Here is a 20,032-nt window from a genome sequence, read left to right on the forward strand (position 1 = left end):
TCCTACAGAAGGCGATGCTGCAGCTGAATCTCCCAAGAGGAGTCAGCATTGGCAAGGCAGCGGGGATGGGGAAAGCACTGTGGAAGAAGGAAAGAGTGTGTGGACCGAGTCACAGAAACGCAGAATGCTCCAGGTGCTGGGGTCGATAATGAGCAGTTCCACGTGGGTCTCGACTTAGCATGCATTTCACCACCTCTGCTTACCTTTCCTGCTCCATCTCATGCTGCCTCCCTATAAATAACCTCTCCACCCCCCTCCCCCAGTTAAAATCATTGAGAGCCGTGAAGCTTTCACAACCGTAGCCAATAAATACAGATATCGTTGGCACACCTGGGAATTGATCAAGCAATAGAGACACCTTGAGGAATTAAAGGAAAGGATCGTTGTTGGGCGGTTCTCCTTTAAAACACTAGATGGCGCTGTCCACCCATCAAGGAAGAAAGGCTCGTTTTTGCCATTAGATATTTTCAGCAGTCATTCTCCTGGGAGGTAAGATTAATTATACCACCTGAGGAACATATGAGACAGCTGTGCAGCCTGTTCCGCATTTTAATGAAGCACAAGAGATATGCTTGAAGTGGGACAAATAAAAAATTTGACTTTGGGGAGGATAAAGAGGGACACTATTTCTCTCCCCATCCCAGCACCATTCCTTGCACCCGAGCCCCCGCACGCGCACACACACAGCATAAAGTGTATTTTTTCCTAAGTTCTACTTTGCCTGCTAAATTTTCTAGCTGTGACCTCACTCTGTGGCCCCAGGTGTGCCGTGTAATTTCCAGGTCCTGAAAGCAATAAATCTTTGTTTTTCCAAAGACGGCTATTGCTGAAAGGCGTTGTGCGAACGGTAATAAGAACCCGGGGGCCCTTCCAACCAGAACACTGGTATTGAACACTCGTTATGCCAGGCTGACGCTGGCATAACGCAGCAGAGCAAGAGCTTCTTAATCCAGTAATTATTGCACTTTTCCACCGTTGGCTTCCGTGTCTGAGAGCGTTGGTCTCTTTTCGCTCCTCTCTAGCCCTAGCATGTAAGTGTTTAGGGGTCCCAGTTGAAGGCCTGGCATACTTACCAGAATTTGGTACCTTCGTGGAGGAAGAAAGACATCCCAATTTTTGTCCCTTCACCCCTGTGCTCCTGGGGGTGACTCTGCTCAGCCACTCAACCCTCAGTCACCACATGTAAATCATCAAATGCCTTAAAAAGTAAAATTGTATCAAACTGTATCCATCTCTCTCTGGCTCTCCTGTCTTTCTGTGATACTGAGTGCTTGACCCCTCACTATCTTAGCACCTTTCTGATGTCTTCAGACAAGTTTTATGTATAATAAACAAAAAAAATAAATACTGCATGTCAGTTTCTTCAGAAGGGCCACATTTTTTTTTATTCTCATCGGATTAACTGTTTTAATTATTTTAAAGGCCCAGGTTTTTTAATCTCCCAGATCAGCTGCTCTCAGCAGAAGGCGCAGTTTGAAACAAGCTGGCTCACCTCCCATGCTCTCACGATGGGTGTTTTCACAATTGAGATACAACTGACAAATAACACTGCTTAAGTTGAAGGTGTAAAATGATTCTTACATTTCAATTCAATACATTTACATATTGCAATACGATTACCACCACGGCATAAACACTTCCATCACACCACATAATTATCATTTCATTCGTGGTGGGAACACTTAAGACCTAGTTTGTTAGCAGCTTTGAATTACATACTACAGTATCGTTGACTATGGTTGCAATACTGCACATTACCTCTACAGACCTTATTCATCTTTTAACTGTGTGTTCGTACCCTTTGGCTCACATCTTCCCAATTTTTTCCCACCCAACTCCTGCTGACCACCATTCTACTCTGTTTCTATGGGTTTGGCGCTTTCTGATTTTACCTATAAGTGTTATCACACAGTATTTGTCTTTCTCTGTCTGACTTATCTCACTTAGCATAATGCGGTCACAGTTCATTCCTGTCGTTGCAAATGGCAGGATTTCCTTCTTTTTTCACGGCTGAAGAATACTGCTGTTCGCATTATCTCTGGCCCTTTCCGCTCCTTCTTCCTCTACAGAAGCCACCTACTTGGGTTCAAACTAGTCTCCCTTCCTCAAGATGCTGAGATCTCTTAAATGGATTTTATGCTCTCTGAGAGCATGGATTCTGTTACCCACTTCTTATCATGGCCTGAACTGCCTAACCCAGTAAGTGTTCTTTGTATCATAGTGATTGAAGTGAAGTGTTAAGAATCAGGAAGGTATGAGCTCAGCTCCGGATTTTATGTCTCTTGCTAGTAGTGAGCCATGGGTCTCAGTTCTCTCTTCTGTAAAGTGAAGATCTTTCAAAAATCATTGTGACACTTTTGTGAGAATTTGAAGGCACACTTATCACAGATCCCAGAAAATTCTTATTGTTCAGTAAGTCGGTGTGAATTACACGCATATCTGAGTTGAAGCTAATGGCCCTGACTGCAAAAACTGTGATCTTGAATGTCAGGAGTTTTAATTCTATCTCCTAATATCTCACTCTGTGACTTTAAGAATCTACTTTGTCCTTTTCTTTTAGAAAGGGATGTGCGTGTTCTGATTTTTTAATGAGTCTGTCAGTAACGTCTGCCCGTTGTCCACGGGGTGGCAACCCTGAGACGGATCTTACCCTCCTCGTTACGACCCACCCCAGGCTCCTCTTGCCCGTGTTGTCTTCACTGCTATAGTTGCAAAAGGAAAGTTCTTCTTTGCCTTTAACTAAGGACAGGAGTTGGATATGAAAGAGAACTGGAGATGAAATATTTGAAGGTGCACTTTATAATTAAAATTTTTCCTGTGGTTAATTGTGCTGGAATAAGACCTTGCCCCCTTTCTGACGACTGAGCAACACAGGCTGCCCGGGTGGTCAGAGGAGGCCATTCAGGCATTGAGTTTGATAGGTTTAACACTAGACCTGAGCTGTAGGTCTGTTCAGATTTCACTAGAGATTTGGCGATGATTTCCTTGGACAAACTCTCAGTGAACTACCTGTGCTCAGGAGCAGAAGGGAGCCCTTTTTCTGAATCCTGGATAGCTCCCTGCACTCAGATCTACCGGGGACTGGGTATCTAGGAGGAGGCAGCCAGACAGGAGCGCGGCCGGGGAGGAGTGCATTCAGAAGAGCTGAGCCTCTCTTGCTTGCTCCCTCCCTCCACCTCTCACTTGCTCCTGGCACATGTCACTTGTTCCAGTGACTACACAATGAGAAAAATCTGTCTTCTCTCAGGACAAATCCCTCTGTTATCTCTAGAGGGTGCTCAGAATCCACTGATCTACACACAAGCATCTTCAGACCTATAGTGAAGAACACTTAAGAGCAAGAGAAGGAATAAGGCAAAGAAGGAGCAGAGAGAGCTACAAACAAACAGACAAACCAGAATACAGAGCCAAACACTCCTCCCTTTGGGGAAGGAGTCGGTGAGCATTGATTCTCTGACTTGTTGGACCATAGTACTTCATTAAGCACTTGGCCTTCACCCAACAAGTATCTTGGAGATAGAACTGAACTGCACATTTCTTAATACCAAGTGCAAAGGGATAGCAGTACATAAGGATGAAAGAAATAGAATTATCATTGAGTGCACATCCATTTGTGTGTTACTCTGTTCAGTGGCTTTACTCATGCACTGTATGTATCTTGGCCTTACAGCAACACAACGGGGTCCATGTTATTACATGTATTTTATAGGTGTGGAAATTGAGCTGCAGAGAAGGTGAATACCTTGCCCACAACAAACAGTTATTTTTGGTAATTGAAACAAATTTCAAATCCATGATTTTCCTAGTACACCATCTAGCCCTTTTTCCTGGCTCTCAGGAAGTCCATATTGAGTAAGCAAAGATTCATGCACAAAACATAAAATACCAATGCATGATAAAAATGTTAAAATGCAGTATGTGGGAGTTTATAAAGTAGAAGACTCTCAGGGCTATACCTGCCCTCAGAGAACATTCAGCCTAGAGCACAACCCGATGGGTCAGTCTTCATCACAGGCTCAAAGGGGCCTCTCCAGCTCCTGCTTGAATGCCTCAGATGAGAAGGAAGCCCCCCACACTGGCCCACTTCACAAATCACCCTTCCACCGATGAACTACTGTCCGAAAGACTGTCCTTGCGTGACCTTGAGCCTACTGTCCTGAAACACCCAGCTGCATCCTAAAGCCAACTGTGTGGCCGCCAGTGCAAGACCGTTCTTCATTCCATATAATACGGCCCATGTTCCCTACCCATTAAAGAGGCCCCACCCTGAGAATCTGTCATCTTCAGGATGAAAACAAAACCCAAGTTCCTTCCCTATGACCATTTAAGATACAGGTTGCAGATTGACCCACAATTCCAGTTGCCTTAGGACAGATTGTTAAAGATGGGAACCAGGAATGAGCACGCACCTATTGATACTCACAGGAGACGGCGCACCTGTGTCCCATCTGCTGTAACTCCTTCTCAGAAGCCCCTCTATAGTGAGTGAACCGGGCCTACTCGGGACCTCTTTTCTTTCTAAAGCTGTGATGGCACGTGCCATTTCTGCATTGTGATTATACGTGCACACCTGTTTCTTCAACAAAACTTTGAAGGCAGTAACTATAATCGTCTTACAGCTTCCACACAGCGTCTGGTTCACACTGGATGCTCCTAAATGTTCCCCTTCCCCCATGGCAGAGATCCTGTTTATTCTGTTGAAGGATGTGTGCTCAGTACTTACCCAGGGCCTAGCTCTAGTTCTTCCAAAATATTTCCTAAATGAATGCCTGAATAACTCAACATTACTATGTTTCCAGGAAAAAAAAACACATTAAATTGTGCATTATTTTAAATATTATCTGCCCAAGCATATTCCATGTGCCTGGATTATTCTACCTAAAAAATGTTATATGTGCCACCCAAAGTGTCATTTCATTATTTTGGCAGTTCAACATTTTTTGGCAGACCCACAGTTTAAGCTTCACAAAAAAAGACAAGACCTTAGTATCTTTTCCAAGAGTCTGCTATTAAGCCTCACCTCTCATGTACCCTCACCATAGTGTGTGGGGCTCTAGAGGCAACGTTTTAGATCTATTTCGAGCACAATTCAATTTATAATTTATTTTCCCTTCATGCCAGGCTATTGATAGCTTTGTGATTCTTGGTTCTATTAGGCGGCCCGTGTGTTCCTCTCAGCCTCGGGCATCCTCAGATTTGATTAGAGAGCCATCGATGTTCTCATATGAAACATCAATAAGAATGTCAAACCAGACAAGATCAAAGCCAGAGCTCCTTCACAGAGACGGTTTCTCCAGGCTGACATCGATCCATTACTCAGCATTCTCGGGACAGAGCCAGTCGGTCAGGATTCCACGCGGCAATAGTGCTTCAGTGTCTTGTCATTCGTTCACAGGGACATGCGGGGATCCTGGTAAATATCAAACTGAAATCCACAATCTAGCAGTCCTGTCAATAATCCATTCATAAACAAACCAGCGAAGAAGATGAGCCTGGAGTGATTTAATCTCAGTAAACCCCTGGTGCCTCTTTGTGGCCACCGTTTTATTCTCCAAGTCCTCATGGGCCGTCTTTGTGGCATTCTTCTCTAGAAACGCTCCCAGAATTTGCAACCTCATCAACTGTAGTTTATGACTTCCATTTTCATCCTCTATTTGAAAATAGAAACAATTTCCTGTAACCCCAGGAACCCAGATACCTCCAAGATCCCCAAAGCTATTCCAACAGTTTAAGTTCCTTTGGTTAAAAAGGGAGGGGAGGTAACCTGAGAAAACTATGTCTAACATCTATGACCAGTGATATAATGTGTGCCCTTTGTCCGATATCTCTTACTCTTGAGATCTAAGCCAGACACCTGTTGTCCTCACCACCCATGTATGAAGTGGGTAGTAATATCCCCATTTTGCAGATGAAAAAACTAAGGTCCGGACGAGGTAAACAGCTTTCCTAAACTCATGCACTTACTGCCAAAGCCAGAATTCACACCTGGCACATTTAACCCATAGTTAAAAGTGAAAATCACACAGAAACAAGTTTATGTGGTTTTTTCAAAGGTATGGAAGGATGCATGTGAACTATGAATAATACCTCTGAAGCATCAGATGTCGGGCACCGTAATGTCGTATGAGGAAGTGGCAAATTGTGGTGAAGAGTTTATGCCGCGGAATTTATAAATTATAATAGCTGCACGAGAGTACTTCTTTTCCAGGCACTCTGCTGAGAGTTTCATCCTTAGACTAGACCGGCCTGCCCTTGAAAACCCATTCTTTTCCCTGTAATGAACCTGGCCAGGATGAGTGACCTTGTCCTAGCAAAACAGCATAGGAACACTACGGCTGCCGATCAGTATAGCAAGCACGGTTCTACCTACGTCTTTACCATGTGTGAGCTAACTGTATCCTCCCAACCTCTGCAGATACTATTAATATACCCAGTTTGCAGAAGAAGCCCCGAGGCGCATGGCTATGCAATTTTCCCAAATACCTGCTGTCCGTCACTTGGAGAACCAGGTTTTGAACCAGAGTACAGCCCCAGTACCTGAGAGCACAGTTTGGCCATTGCCCTTCTAAACATTGAAGGAGGAGGCTTAGGGAGGTTAAGGAGCCTTTTGAAACCAGCAAGTCACGCTACTAGCTGTGTGACTCTGGGCAAGTCACTTGTCCTCTCTCGGGCTCAGTGTCATCAGCTGTAAAATCAGGGTTCCAGAACTTAGACCCCTACCACAAAGGGTTCCGACCATGAAGATCGTGCTCAAAATAGGCCCCTCAGATGGGTTGGGAGTTTTATAACAAGTACACACTCCTTTAAAACCTGCAAAAACAATAAAAACATTCTCATGTTAAAAAGAATCCTCAAACGCCACTTGTCTGAGCAATGAGTCTTGCATGTGTTTAACAGAGCAAGACACTCTCTCAGTATCTTTGCATCTCTGCTGGATTATTTTTTCTCCAAGCAATTTTAGCTCCTTCCCTCCTGACTCGATGATGGGTTTTCCTGGCAGAGAGGGCAGAAGCCAGGAGAACTCGGTTGCAGGTTATACCTCTTCTGTGGGCTTTTTGTACCCAACTAAAAATAGCCTTTCTGCCCACCTGGATGGCTCTTTGGACTTTTTCCTGTCCCTCCGCGAAAGGCTCCAGCCTGCCCGCCCCACCCACCACCCTGTGGACATGTGCCCTTCGTGTCCCGACTCTTGGGGGCGCTCTCGGAGCAGACAGACCCGTGGACTCTTGAGACGGCCACTCTGCCCTCCTCTCTGCTTCCTTCCTCACTGGGACCGTCTGTGCCTTCCAACCAGGATTTCACTTGTGAACAGAGCCTTTTCTTGCACTCACTGCCCCTTCAGGTGATGTATTTAGGAGGTCGGATGTGAGAAAGAGCTGGAGTCTCTGTTCCACTTGTCACCGCAGCGTTCCCTGAGCATGTCTGCAGTGTTTCCAGACCCACTTTCTCCACGCTGACGATGATAAAACAGCGGCTTCTGTCTCACCAGTGTTCAGCGTGTGGCACCGCCAGGATGAGACTACTGCTCTCACCTTCCACAAGTGACAGACAGAACCCTCAGGCTTAGAGACCTGAAGCCACAGAATGAGCAAATGGCACAGCTGCCCACTTGTCTCCATACCCACCTCCATCTGCCCACTCAAGCCTGTCACTTCACCAAGCAGACTGGTTCACCAGCCTCCTAACTGGACTGTCTGCAGCCTTGACTCTCCGCACGATATCCTTTACCCTGGCAAAGCAGTTGTAAAACATGAACAAGCCATGTTACTGCCTTGCTTAAAACCCTTCTGTGGCTCCTCATTTCTCTCCTGATAAGGCACTAAGTCATTACATGGCTTTGAACTATTTGGATTAGCCTGAGTTCTCCAGCCTTAACTTACTTTTCCCTAATCTCCTCCCCATAGTCTATGATCCAGGTTTCTTAGACTTCATTTGTCCTTAGGTTTTGCACTGTCTGTTCCCTCACTTTGAACACTGTTCCTTGCCTTCCACTCTCATCCCTGGGAAAGAAGAAAGGCATCTCTCTTGCTTCTCTGCCTCAAACTTCCTCCCCAAACCCATGAATTCCCACATAATTTAATGCATTGGTAAGTCTTCTATTGCATCATTTGATTCATCCCCAAATCTCCTCCCTTCACAGATGAGGAAGCGAACCTCAAGAGACCTGCTCATAGTCAGAACTCCAGCAAACAGCAGTCAGGATGCGAGCTGGTGTCTGTCTGATTCCTGACACTGTGGTCCTTCCCCCAAACTTTGTGGCCATGACATTTTTTGAGGTTAAAAACAATAGCAGGTAAATGAGGCCAGAGGGAAGGATTGTCTATGAGGCTGAAATTAATCCAATAAATGGAAGAAAAGAAATCTTAGCCTATGCCCTTCGGGGTGGAAAGGTCAGGAATCGGGCTCCAGCTGGAGAGTGGGTCTCTGCTTTTTCTAATCAGAGTAGTTTCCTTGTCTACTTTTGTGTGGCTACAATCACACAGGCTGTTTTATTCATGTCCTTGGCAAAGCCCCGCAAGGTGATCTGTCCCGAGCAACAAAGCGGGAGCCAAGGTCAGGTGCAGGGAGCCAGGGGCTCAGCAGGGTGCTTGCACAGGAGCAGAAATAAAATCTGCCAAGGAGACAAGAGATCCCTGGAAATCAGGGTTCCAGAACTCGGCCCCTAAAGGTCTTCACCCCCTGGCCCTCCCCCCTCCTCCACCTAGCACTCCCCCACTCACGTGAAAACTCTCCAGGGGAAGGGTGGGTCCTTGTATCTGACAAAACTCTTTGAGTTCCTTCTGTGCTGGTGACTTTCTCCTTTTCGGCTCCAGTGTCCATCTGTAAAATAGACTCAAGGTGCCGCCCACTGCACAGGGTGGCTTGTGATTTCGTTGAGATCATCACATATAAAAGGGTCTATCACAGTGCCTGGCACATAGGGAGTATTTTTTTTGTTACGTTATCTATGTTTCCACAGCCCTCTACCTAGAAAAATGAAATTAAGAAAACACATGAGATGCCTGGGTAAGACGCCCCCACCCTTGTGCCCACAGCTCCCAGCCTAAACCCCCACCTGATTCCCCTGAAAGACCAATCCTGACCTGAGTCCAGCCTCATCTCTTATTTGAGCACCAATCTGCTCACCACCCCTGAGGGCCCGCTCTTCGCCATGCACTGAGAAGAACAGAGGTGAACTAACTCCCAGCCCAGCAGACAGACAATAGTCCTCATCCTCTAGGGCTATTCCATCTATTAGGCTCCATAGCAACAATATCTGGGCCCAGGGAAATCTTTACGATCTCAAATTATTGGCTCTGAAATATAAAAGCTATAACACTTAAATTAATGTTTCACTTAGTGTGTCTACAAAATGCATATATCAACTTTTATAACTTTATAAAAAACTTTTACGACTTAACTTTATAGGTTATCAGTTATAAATTCTATTTAACGTGGGATGTGGGAGCATTTTAATATGTTTGAGGTGAGGTACCAAAGTCAGAGAGATTGAAGTTAATGAAAGCCTTGAAAAGTGTGTACGAGGCACCCCACCACAGAAAAACTCCATTTTCTTCTTTACAAACCTTCACTCATATGGTTTGCCTTTTCTGGAAATGGCTCAGCTCCTCATTGTAGCTTGTACTGACTGACAGCTAGGCGGGACCCTCTACCTCCTCAAAAGACTGTCCTCTCTATGGTTTCAACATCCCTCTATCACTCTCCATCTCTATGGTACAACCTCACAAACACTGAGCCTACCTGGACTCTCTTTGGCCAGGAGAGAGAACTTCTTTGTCCTGGAAGATCTCACTGTTGGGCCAGGGAGATGGAGAAATCTACACTGAAACACACACACACCAACCCCCTACTATATATACTGTGGATAAATATAAGAAGTGGGAAACTAATATAATACTGAATGTCAACTGTAATTAAAAAACAAAACAAAAAAAAGAATTTAAACAAAACAAAGAAAACCACAGCATTAAACCAATTTTCCAGTGGATGGCAGCTCTCTTCTCTCTTGTGAGTTTGCAGGACTTCTCTTGTTAAAGTTCTAGAACCTCTTAGCTGGACCCATTGCCATCAGCAGCTGTCTTGATTGGGCCATTCCTGTGAAAGGTCATCTGTTGCTGGGGGGTGGGGAGCAGGGAAGATTGATGATAGCTACAACCAGCTCCTAATTAATAATCGGGTCTCAAAGGGAACTGCCACCGAGTGTGTGATGAAGGGCTCAGCACTGTGCTTTGTCGTCAGCTTGATCCAGTTTAGCGTTTTAAAAAATATGCCAAATACACATTGTGCAGCTTTATCTTTATATAAGCCTTCTTTTTAAGTGGAGTTTTCTGTTTATCTCTGCCTTGTGTGGAATTTTCCCCCTTGTTGTTTTTATTATCTAACCAATGCATATTTATTATGGAAGAATTAGACCATCAGCTAAACAATGACTCAAACCACCACCACTTTGGCATTGTGACTGCTGATCAAATCTGCCACAATAGCAGAATGCCAAAAGGCTCCTGCCAGATGGTGAACAACTTGGGTAGAAGAACCGTGTCTGCAGCCAGGCACTAAAAGGAGGCACAAAGTGGGGAGGCACCCAGTTTGGACTTGGACTTGGACTTGGAGCCCAGCTCCCAGCCTTGTTAGAGGTGCAGGAATCATTAGACTGGTTGGAACAATAGGGACATCCATTGGCCCACACAGCCAGAAGCTTCAGGACTGGCTAACCCAGTGGTTTCCGTGACTCTCCTGGTCATTCACCCCCTGCACTAGTGTCATTCTCAGGCTGCAGCACCCCCACACCTCACAGCCACAGGTGACAGTGTCAGTGGATAAGACTGTCTCCTGCCGAGGCTCTCTCTAAAGAATGAGGACAATATTTGCCAAAGCCAGAAAACAACTTCCCCTTGCACCTTTTTGGTCCAAATTAGTGCTCATTTCTGAACTAATCCGTGGCCAACAGGATGCTCTGTACTCACTGGCTCAGGCCTTGGTTCTCCTACTGGAAACTGGGATATAGTTTCCATGATTAGCTCAGACTGATCAAGCCCTGCCTGCAGATGTGTGAAGTGGACATGGGGAAGTCAACAGCAATTGTTTGGCCTTGGACAAGTGACCCACTCCTCTGAGCAACACAACTTCTACTTATAAAGTGGGAATAATCATATACATTTTGTGGTGGACAGACCCGAGGTAATTCATATGAAATGAGAAAACACTGAGCTTGATACTTAGTAGTAACTCAATAGGCGAATAAATGTTTGATGAATCCATTAATTAATTACTCAGGTTTCCAAAGGTTGCAATGACCACATAGATTAACAGCTCTCATCCCTCTCTCGCTGGACATTTTAGGGCAGGTGATTTAAGAAAGTCCTTGAAACAGAGTTTAGCAGATTAAAATTTACCTCCACCTGAGTAATCAAATCTGGTTTAGCTAATGATGAAGAGCTTCGATTCTGTGGTTAGATTCCCTGGGTTTGAATCCAGAATTTGCAATTTACTGGCTGTGGAAATGTGACTTTCTCTCCTCAAGCTTCAAGTTCCCCCTCCATGAAATGGGTCAGTAAGAGGCAACACCCATGAAACACCATGCATAGGATATGAATTGTTCTAAACGATGTACAGGTAGAATTTCATTTCATCATCTCCACTACCCCATCATCATAGCACTTTTACTACTCCGCTATATAACTAAAAAGTAAAAAATCAAGGCGTGGAATGGCTAAGTTACTTGCCTAAAAGCCCATATTTAGTAAGTGTAAAACCAGGATTTTAACAAAAATAGTTCCATTTCAAAGCATGCCTTCAAATAATTAAATTCTACCGCCTCTTAGTAATATAGTACAAGGTGTGTCCAGAAAAGTCCAGCCATTGTTAACATAATAAAAATGGTTTGCACAACATCAGTGTAAACTGTCAGTCAAGGAGAGTGGACTGGAATGTACATACATGAACAATGACGACTTCACTGTACTGGTCAGTGGGGGCAGTAGATGCCATCGAGTGAGCATGTGGACTGTGTGGTTGTCACATTAAAAATGACTGAGTGAGTAGAACAACGAGAACCTACATCAAATTTTGTATTAAGTTTAAATATTCCTCCATGGAAGCTAATCCGATGATTCAGAAGGCCGCAGCCATGGACAACTGGTGATTGGCAGCTTCATCACAACAATGCACCCAATCATGTATCACATCTTGTGTGCAGAGTTTTTAGCAAAACATCAAATCCCCCACGTGGCTCAGCCCAGATTTGGCACCCTGTGACTTCTGGCTTTTCTGAAAACTAAAATCACTTTTGAAAGGGAACATATTTCAGACCATCAATGAGATTCAGGAAAATACAACAGGGCAGCTGATGGCAATTTGGAGAACTGTGTGAGGTGCCTACTGTGAAGGGGACTGAAGCATCATTGTTCTATGTACAATGTTTCTTGTATCTTCTTCAATAAATGTCTCCAGTTTTCACATTACATGGCTGGATTCAGCCCTCGTGTGTACCTCGGGGGATTTTTATTAAATGATATAATGCATGTACAGTACTCAGCAGGCTCCATAAGGATTATGAACATTATTTGTCACATGTAGTGATAAGAGATATTTTTACTTAAGCCCCAAACTTCCACCCTACTGCAAGGAAAATCTTTCCCTTAAGTCTGATGTGCTTGTATGACTGTTGGTTCTCCTGTCCCAAAGAAAAACTCTAGTTCCTTCCCCAATTCTACACTCTACCTCTCATTCCACCCCACCCCCTACAATGCACCAGGCCTCCCTGCTCTTGATCTCTCCTTCCTCTGCGCCCCAAACCACTGGGCAGAGCTCTCCACGAGTATGGGCTGTAATCCCTTTCAGCTTCATGTTTCCCTCAGTCCTGGGATGGATACCACATCCCAGCCATCTTGCTTCCTACAGTGCTTCATGCAAAGCTGGCACATGATACGAACTCAATAGACGTTTGCTGAATGAATCACTGAATCACAGTTAGGACAAGTCTTAACTCTTAGGAATTATTTAGGCTCTTCCTCTTGGAATTAGTTGTTTCTGAGCTAAGTGATCCCCTTGTTGTGGGTGAATTATTTTTCTCTCAATTATGGGAACATTCTGAGATGATAATGATGAATTGTTCTTTCTGTCTAGAGAAAACTACACGGATATTAAAATGTCATATCACTGGAAGAAAATGGATTTTAACCTCTCTGGTCATTTCACTCCAACCTCTTTCTCAGTAAAACTTTTGGTCAAGGTGGGGAAAATCTAAGCCCAGAACTGAATTCCAAGCTGAAATCCAGTTCCGCTTAGACCGTTGTAGACTGTTCCTCATTCTGATCTGCTTGCCTGTGTCATTCGATCAGACTCAATAAAGGAGTGTTTGTGGCTGGTGATCTTGTTGTCTGCACTTCTGGCCACACCCTCACCTGCCAGACAGTGAGTGCTGGAAGGGACCTTGTCACTTTCATGTCTGTATCCCCCAGCCATTACCTGGATGGCTGACACAGTGGAGATGCCCAACTGGGTGACAATTGAGCCTGGTTCTTTTGAGCAACAGAGGCGGTAGACTATGTCAGCATTCCTTTCTCCACCTTTGACATTCCACACTGGACAGCCAGGGCGAGATTGAACTTGGAGACCTGGCATTTGGGGAGCACTCAGATAAATCCAAAGAATGCCAGGGCCAGAGGGAAACTTGGAAATCATCTGGACTTACATTTTCATTTTGCAACTGAGAAAAAGAAGACCCAGAGGGGTGAAGGGTATTACCTGATAGACATGTGGGGTACGAAGTGAAGCTCGGACTAAACCTCATGTCCCCTGGCTTCCAGCCCAATCTCCCCCGCCTTTGTTTCCAGGCTTCCCCAGCTTGGACGGATATATGCCTGTCCTTTGACACTGGCACAGAAAGTTTCCACACTACGAAACACCACGCCGCCTCCAGGAAGGGGGGCCTGCTGCCAACCTGCCTTGGGAGAGCTCATTTCTCAGGCTCACAGCTTTTGACATAAACAACTTGGGCTCAATGGGGGATGTTCCTTACAGGGAGCAGTCATGCAGGAATTGCCCTTCTCTGAGAGCTATGACTCACCCCTTCCTCAGCCTCAGGGTTTTTTTTATAGCCCCATCTTTCTGGAGGAGGAAACCAGAACATGATCAAGGATCTTGTGGGAAGAGCCAGGGAATCTCCGGTCCTCATTGGGGGCCTCAGGGAACACCTCACAGCTCGCTCACTGCTTTAGAAATACACAGCCAAGGCTACCATGGATTGGGGCAATCAGCCCAACTTGGTTATGGGTATGCCCCACTTTAAGAAAACCTGCCGTCTGGAAATGAGAATTAGGCAGAAAGATTGAACGTGGGGTTGATTGTTGACCGAGCAAAGAGTTTATGTACTTTCTTCTCTGATTGTGGAATTGTAGAACAAGCAAGGCTATGGAAATCCCTGCTTCCATTTAGGAACTCTAAGACCTTGGGCTTGGGATGAATGTTTCTGAGATTGGGAAGCTGGGGGAGGGACTGTGAAGGAAAGGAGCCTTGGTCTTGAAAGACAAGTGGGGAAAGGTAGAGGAAGGAGCACATGCAAATTTCTGCAGGTGTGAAAATGCGTGACCTGCTCAGGAAGTCCTTTGGAAAGGGCTGCAGCCAAGGGGGAGACAGGCAGGGTCTGGAGCAGCCTCCTCACTCTTCCCATAACACATCATTTATATTCCTGCCCACATGCTTTTCCTTAAATTAGCTCTTCTTTGCAGGAACAAGTACATAGGACACATGAACAATAAATAGGGGGGTGGAAAGGAGAGGGAGGTGGGCAGGGCTGGGGAGTTGGGGGGGGAAAGACAGAAAACGGTACTTGAATGACAATTAAAATTAAAAAAAACATAAAAAGAAGAAAAACCCCCTCTTCTCCACCGACAGATCCTATCCATCACCCACACATGTTCCATCTCTCCAGCGGAGCATTTCTTACTGCCCCCCAGGGCACAGGCCCCCTCAGCCGGCCTCTGTCAGCACTTGGCGACAGTACTTCATTCAGCCCTTAGCCTTTGCACTGTGTGACCAGTGATGTTTTTATCCAGAACAGAAACAAAAGTCATTCTTGTATGAGTTTTTATGTCCTGTCTTCACTCTCCCTCTCTGTCAGTTTTCAAGGTTAGTTGGTAAGTTAACAAATTACTACAAGCTTAGAGGTTGATAGCCACACCCACTGATTCGCTCACAGTTCTTCAGCTCAGATGTCCAGCTGCAGACAGCATGGCTGGGGGCTCTTCTCAGAGTCCCACCAGGCTGAAATCAAGGCATCAGTGAACTTTGTTCCTTTCTGGATGCTGGGGGTGGGCGGTGAAATCCACTTCTAAACCCACTGAAGTTGTTGGTCAAAATCATTTCCTGGTGGCTGTAGGACTGAGGTCCCCATTGTTTTTTGTCGAGGACTTCTCTTAGCTCCTATGTCACTCACATTCCTTGCCATGTGACCCCCACAGGTGGTTCACAGCATGGCTGTTGCTTCTTCCAAGGCAGCAGGAACACATCTCTCTCACGTCTCCCTCAGTGACCAGCAAGATAAAACCCTCTGCTTTCATTTGTTTTGTTTCGTTTCCTTTGCCATAGGGCTTGTTGTTTTGTTAAAATAACACACATTATAAATATAAGCAAATGCACATTACACATTACAAAAAAGATTAGGACTTGAAAGTTATCAATTATGCGTATTATTGCAGATGTTGTCTTTCTTACAAATCGAAGGTAAGACCCTCCACCAGCAAAAGGCTTGTGACTCACCAAAGATGCAGATGATGATTAGCATTTTTCAGCAATAACATATTTTTAAGTTAAGTTATGTACATTGGGGTTTTTTTTAGACCTATGCTATTGCATACTTAAGAGACTACAGTATTATGTAAACATTACTTTTATATTTACTGGGAACCAAAAAAATGTGTAACTCGCTTTATTGTGTTATTAGCTTTCTTGCAGTGATCTGGAGCAGAACCCTCAGTATCTCCAAGGTACACTTGTGCACTACTTCTAATAGTTTTCAATGGTTTGTCCCTAAAAAGGTGATAGCAATTCCTATAGCCACCAGCAATGTTTGAGAGTATGTATCTCCCCAGATCCATACTAACAATGAAATACAAGGGCTTTAAATTTTGTTCCAGTCTGTTTGGAGAAAAGTGATGATATTATTATTAGTATTTTAACAGGGATTTTTATGTTACTGTGAAATTGATCATTTTCATGTGTTTCTTGGTTATTTGCACTTGTTTAAATGGCCTAGTCTTATTTTTTTTACTCATTTTTCATTTGGGTTACTTATCTTTTCTTGTCTCCTTGTTAGAGTTTTTTTATTGTAGATATTAATCACTGAAGTATCATTATTGAACCACTTTTTTTCAACTCATCTTTGATTTTATTGCCATAAGATTTTAATATTAAAAGCTTAAATATATCTACATATTTTTTAGTAACTTCTGGGTTTCCAACCTTGATTAAGATCTCTCCTGCCTTTGGTTGTACACATGGTCTTCTAGATTATACTGTAAAACAATTATTACAGTGTAATATATCCGGGAGTTCTCTTTAATGGTTTGAGAGCGGGATCCAGTTTTGTTTTCTCCCATTTGGACAACTGTCAGCACCATGTAGTAAATCACCCACCCTTTCTCATTTGGCAAAATAACTTTAGTCAAATATTAAATGACCATACACAGTAACATCTACTTTTGGAGTCTACACTTATTCCACTAATAAGTCAGTCCATGGCTATGTCAATGTTGGATCTGCGAAAACCCTGTGCTTTGAAAGGGCTCCCTTTGTTAGGTCAAGCTCCCTTTGCATGATCTCCCTTTCTCTCAATTAGCAATAATCGGGCCTCCAAGAAACCTCATTGGCTACGACACTGCCAGCTGTCAAAGCTGCCATCTTCTTTCTGGAGTTATCACGTGTATAGCATAACCAATTCATAGGAGTAAACGGCAGGATGCTTGTAGTCCCAGGCATTGCACAGGGCACACGTCCCAGCAGGTGGGGATACCAGGGGACGTCTCAGAATTCTGTCTACCCCCCCCCCCAAGCTCCTTTTTTTGGAGGAAGGATGTTTGCTTTCGGGCTCAGTTTCTGAACTCTCCTTTGCAGTCTGAGAAGTGGACAGATTTCCACCCAGAAGCAAGTGAGAGGTGGAGCCACACTTCCTCCCCCAGCAGGTGTTAGGATGTGGAGAAGGCCAGGAGCACAGGCTTTCTGAAAGGAAGTGGGGCCTGTGAACAGCAGGACGGAAGGAAGAGGAAGTCACAGGAAACAGGGAAGCAGCTTATGAATGAGGCGATGGGCAGATGAGAGAGGGAAGGTTTGGGGCCGCTACATGCCTGGGAAACTGGGGGAATGAGGCAAGAAAGAATCCTGGCTGGATTTCAGGTAAAGGTTTGGTAGGAATATGAGAATGAGAAAGGGAATTGAGAGAAACAGTGAAAAAAGACTTTCAGAAGCACTGCCGGGACTTTCTTTAAGAGAACCAAGTAAAAACACAAATTGCTTTTAATAATGTTTGTTATGGGACTGTCTTTCCTTGAATGTGACTCTGTGCAGAGGCTGAATCCAGTGATGTGTATTCCATTGCAGATGTAGGTACCTTATCTCACTCGTTAAGCTAGAAGCAGGGCTGCTCCATAACGTCAACAGAAATACTGAGCAGCAAGGTAAGTGAGAGGCACAGAGATGTGCCACCTGACACCACGAGACAGCTTTCTCTATTTATTAAACAAAGGACATGGGATCTCCTTCCCCAAGTCCTATACCAGTGACAGACTTCTGCACTTCTACCTGGGAGCCCTTCAAGGTCAGGGGCATGTCTTGATGATACTTATGTTGCCTACTTCCTAGCACAGAGCGCACATATGAGAAAACATGCCTTGCAACCAAATCTATTTGACTAATAAATATAATAGCTAACATTAACAAAGTTTGTGCAGCTCCATTTTATTGTTGACTTCCTATGTTCACGACCCTGAGACTTCCCTGGGAGAGGAGACTTGTGGCAGGCCTCATTTCTCAGAAGTTGCCGCTTTTAGCCAGATAAGGGAAGCCCCTGAAAGGTGTCTTTCTACATCTGTTGATTTTCAGTTGGCTCCAACTCAAAACAATCCTCATGCTAAATTGGCTTACCTTGATCCTTGTTTAATGTTTCCAGGAACCCTGAGAGAGCAGTGGTATTATATTCATTATTTTAGATGAAGAAACTGACAGTCAGAATAAGCGCATCCACCTTCCTCTTCTCTTACTTGACCTAAACTGTTGATTCTTGGTTTAGCTACAGACATATTAGAAATAATTGGATAACAAAAGATCTTGTGGGAGGCACTGGAATTCCTAATACTAAAATCTAGAGAAAATGAGCTAATCCTCTTGAATAGAGATGCCTTTAGGGGCTATTAAGATTCAGCACTCCTTACTGACTTGTGCTTTTCTTGGTAAAAAAAAAATTGAATTAAACTTGATTATCTCTTCTGCCGCTCTTTCTCCATATTAATAGTTTAATTGGTGTGATAGGTATTGGATGTGAAGCTTGGGGCTGTTTACAGCAACTGGTGAAGTACTTAACATTCTAAAGCAATTGCCTGTCTGGTGCAGAGAACCCCAGAGACCAGAAGAGCAAGAGATGGATGTCTCATCATGCTGACATCCTGGAAAAAAGAGAAATGAAGTAGCTTTCTCCTGGTTCTTCTTCAAACTCTCCGACCTCTCTCCTTTACTTTTACTGGTATCTCTTTCTTTGCTGACCCCTTAAATGTGGATGTTCCCATGGTTGATCTTTGGCCATCCCTTTCTCCAGTGCCATATGCCCTCTGTGGGCCATCTCATCGGTCCAGTGTATTGAGAAGCAAGGTAAAGAGCCCAGAGGAGGAGCATAAGAACCCAAGGAGTGGTATTTAAACATGCGCCCTTCCTTCCTTCCTTCCTTCCTTCCTTCCTTCCTTCCTTCCTTCCTTCCTTCCTTCCTTCCTTCCTGTTTTTGTGGGAAATCCTGAAATTCCAGCCATTAATCTCAGGAGGGTTCTTTGGGGGTATCCCAGCCTTGCCCAGAGTAGAACTAGAGTCAATTAGCTCCAGAAAAAGAACTGTGATTTAAATATGGTCAGTCCTCCCACTGAATGGACCCTGATACTTTCAAAACCCTGCAGATGTTCCAGAAGGCTTCAGAAGCCATAACTTCTGAAGCCATAAAGGCCCCATAACTCCCAGGATGAATTTCAAATACTTTAGTATATTTGAAGCTGCTTATAACCTTTCCACCTCTGCCCACTGCTCCTTGCCTCCACCCTCCATGCTCTTGTAGTCTTGCTATTTCCGATATATTCCATGCAGGTCAACACATTTGTGCTTTTGCACAGGTAAAACTACACCTGTCATTAGTACCTTCTCTCCGCAGCCATCCCTGACCACACTTTCAGACTGAATTGTTCCTGGTGTATTCCCCAGAACGTTTTATATAAAACATCTTTTATGGAACCTTCCCCACTACATTATGTTCTATGTTTATCTCTTTCAGTAGACTTCTAAGAACTCCCTTATCAATTGGACCAGGTCTTATATACCTTTGTATTCATGAAGTTAACACAGTGCCTGGTACATAGTAGATGTTCAGTAAAAGCTTATTGACTTAAATTGAGGTAGAAGAGCCATTGACTCCTTCTCTTAGCTTGTATCTCTCATGTTCCTTATTTAAAACAACACTTCATTTATCTTTCTGCCTGTAGATTAGACATAAACCTGTTTGTAACATTGTAATGTGCTATACATATAGGGTGGAGTCATGACTACAACTCATCGAGCAATAGAAAAAAAAAAGACATTAATTAGATGAGCATTATTTAAGCCTATTTTTTAGATCCCTGCCAAAGCAGAAGGAATACTGGATAATCTTTAGTTTCTGTCCCATATTTACCACTTACTAGCTATAGTAGATTGTAAAAATAGACAAAAATCTTTCTATCCCTGTATTTTCACCTTTGAAGATGACCTTGCAGCTTCTCCCATAAAAAAGTAGAGGGAATTTCCT

Source organism: Artibeus jamaicensis, unplaced genomic scaffold (genome assembly GCF_021234435.1).
Source record: "Artibeus jamaicensis isolate MK-2021 breed Jamaican fruit bat unplaced genomic scaffold, CSHL_Jam_final contig_233, whole genome shotgun sequence".
NCBI classification, from domain to species: Eukaryota; Metazoa; Chordata; class Mammalia; order Chiroptera; family Phyllostomidae; genus Artibeus; species Artibeus jamaicensis.